Here is a 3,730-nt window from a genome sequence, read left to right as displayed (position 1 = left end):
AGTGTAACACAATGAGCGTATGTACAAGATTTGAATATATTAATTCCGGGAAGAGAGGTCCGAAAAACCTAGGGAATATCTTTTGATTTTAAAAATGAGGACGAACTGGTAAAAATATGACTATATAGTGTACTAGAACAGTAGAAATCCGGCTCGGAGGCGACTTTTCCGCCTACTGAGAGACAATCATTCGACGTCATATAAAGATTATGGCGTCAAATTAAACTACCTGTGACGTCACAATAGTGTTATTACACTTAAGGATTAACTTGAATATATTTTTTATGTTATGGAGATATAACACAAAAATCTGAGTGTACTCTAAATAAACCGCGAAGCGGTTTATGATGAGAGTACACTCAGATTTTTGTGTTATATCTCCATAACATAAAAAAACCTTATAAATCAATTTACTAATAATCTCTTCAATATTCAAAAATCATTTTGTGACTCTTTTGTCTATGAAATCATTACGCCGTTATCTTAGCCAATCAGAAGCAACGTTATAAACGGCGACGCCATTTTTTCATTTATGGGCTGATAAAGTAAATTTTTAAGCCAATGAAAATGCTCGTAACAAGCAAAATTGAATTATATGTGTCTAAACGATATTTATGACCGACATGGCTGGACGGGCAAGTCATGTGATAAGAAAGTAACTTATACAGTATCACTTGTACTTTGGATCCGTCACTGCCATGGTAGGGTCTATATTCAATTAGCAAACAGAAATGATTCACACCAGCTAATTAGGTAAATAAACTTTAAAGGCTTACTACCTTTCTTTCTGGTGCAAAAAATAAAGGTTTCTAAAACCATTAATGACATCAGAAAATATATACCGATGGCCTACGATGAGGTTACAACATCAAACATATGCAAAATTTCCTGCACAAAATATGAAAACACAACTTCGCAAGTCAAGGGTATCTAGCCGATCCTCTGTAGAAGCAGAAAGTTGGTGAAAACAGTACTAGTGGAGAGTCATTTCGTCGTTTGCCGTCTGACGCAGTGATAGTCAACCAACTACCGCGCGGTATTTAGGACGACGGCGGGAAACATAAGACGACCCGCGTTATGAAAATTATCATTCTATTTACTTATTAATTTATTCATTTATTTTATTTATTGTTCAGTAGATCTATTAACAGTAAGTTAATAAATTTTTCGACTCTACAAAATTATCGATCACGTTTTACATTCCCATTTTAAAAATCAAAATCCGTTTTGGAAAGGTAGATCTAGTGGGCCTGTGTGCAGTTTACTATTTGTTAATAAAATAAAATTACCGCTTCGTAACATAACGTCACCATGCATGCATTAGGCATCTTGTGAGACAAGTTACAGTTATTTCCCTTGTTCGATACAATACCCCTGCTCGATTCGCTCTGAAAAGCGGCTACCGGCGTACGCCGGTCACGTGACCGGGCGACGACCGGACGATCTGGCAAAACAAGCATAGCCGGCGTATTCCATCATAGCGGACATTTCTTCAGAGCTTTAGTAACGTTTTGATTTTTGCATCAAACACAATCAAAGGCTGAATTTTAGTTGATCTAATAAATAGCATGATATTTTAATTTGGTTAAAATTAAGTTATGGTAAACGCTAATTACTAACCGTTAGCACGAGTAAGAAAAATACTTCTACATGTACGTTTACAACTTTTATATTTGACAAATTAAAAGCGATAACATTGTCTCTGTTTGGTAATGAATAAGTGATTTTCATTCAGATAGTAATGGTAGAGTTAATGATATAATGTGTATTAGGGAAAAAAGCCGATACTGCCAATAAGAAATTTAGCTTTCAAATATTCCTATTTTTCATAACTGGGCCAGAATTTTAAGAAATTCATAAGTCATTAGAGTTCAATATTAATATGATACCGTGACTGACATGTCTTTTTGAAAAATGAACACCTCTCCCCCATTCTCATTTTGTCTTCATCGTGTATGCTACTCTGTATGACATACACGTGTATGTTGTTTTACTCTAAAAGAACAAATACACTATATATGTATAAGAAATTGCATCATACTGCATTAATCTATTGTGTTGAAGTTTCAGATGAAATAGAAAACATATATGGTGGCCCCATGTCGCATTGTCGCTCCTCAAAAAATCGCTCCGCACGTTCCTGTTGTAATGCACATTTGATGTAATGTATGGTGCATTGTATTGTAGGATTATATACATATAATATGACATAATTTTCTAGCATTATAGCTTGGAATTTAATTACAAATCACAAGACAATACGCGAAGCAACAGTGAGATAATGCGCGGAGTGACACTGCAACAAAAATGTACTGTCGGTACGACAAATTTTATTTTCTCGCTTATGCGACAGAGGGATATGTTTGTTTTATCGCAAAGTCATGTGAGTTCGGCAGGGTCTTTTTGTCGCTCCAAGCACTGTCGCTCCGTGCATTGTTGCAATGGGCCACACACTAATTATTTTTTGTTCTAACTAAAATTACAGAGATCGCTGAAGCGCTGATTAGTAAAGGATGAGTTATCTTAATAAAATGGGTTTTAATTGATACCCTGGTGTGGCAATGTTGTAACTTTTTGTAAACTATTTTGTTAATTTATTTCTTACTACATGTCAGCAGTAGAATTCTTTTTCTCATGTCTTGAAATATAGTTGTAGGAATTAACAGAATGCCCTTACGATCATATTCACTTTTGAGCATTATTTCTGAATTATGTATTTACAATGTACATGTAGGTAAAATACTCTACATTAAAATCTATTTTCTTATGTTACACTCTGAATTACATATCATTGTGTTTGACGAAAACGATTCATTAAAACTTTAAATGTGTTGCTTTCGAAAGTGTAAAACCTCAGAATAAACCTTAAAATATGTTTTTATTGATATTGATAAACTGTCCAAGAGAAGTCATTAAAATTTCATATACTTGGAATAAAACATTCAATTATTATATGCATGACTTTAACAAATTTTATTGCAATTAGACTAACCTAATGTACATGTATGCGCAGGCATTTGGTTCTATAAAATGTTGTGAATCCGTACATATTACATTATCAAGAGAAAAAATATCTATAGAGCCAAATGTCTGGGGTACATATATCTTAGTCTATACTTCACCTCTCTTTTCGATGTATTCGCTTCATAAATGAATATCAACTACATACCTGTGCGTATCAAAAGATGTTTCAATTCCTGTCCGTTAATGAAAACAACAAGAAAATCATAATATTTGGAGAATTTATGCCTGAACGGAATGAATTTTGCTTAAAGAGAGTTTCGTCAACAAATATCTAACGTTAACCTTTATTCCGCCATCTTGCGCCGGTGTTAGCCGGGCCGTTTTCGTTTATTCGGAACAACCGGTTCGACCGTTGGTTGAAAATATAAAACCTGACGCACCTGCTGTTTTTTATACAGGCCTGTGAGGGCTTTGTCAAGGCTCGTCTGAAAATTATATAAAATCGCCAGGTCTCTCTTTAATTAATAAACGAACAACTAGGTCCAACCAGTCAACCCGTATAATCGAAAACGGCCCCGGTGAATCAAAACCGGCTGGTCCAGCGAACGCCGGTCGCGTCACCTGCGCACTTTTTCTTTGAATCGAGTGACTTAGCCGTCTCGTCGGAACGCCGGCGGCGCCCGCTCTTGACGAATCGAGCAGGGGTAATTTGTATATAAAACCTTCGATGATTGGATGCTGATATTTCCACCAACTAATCAACGCG

The sequence above is a fragment of the Argopecten irradians genome, chromosome 5, assembly GCF_041381155.1.
Source record: "Argopecten irradians isolate NY chromosome 5, Ai_NY, whole genome shotgun sequence".
Taxonomy (NCBI): domain Eukaryota; kingdom Metazoa; phylum Mollusca; class Bivalvia; order Pectinida; family Pectinidae; genus Argopecten; species Argopecten irradians.
This window is presented reverse-complemented; position numbering follows the sequence as displayed.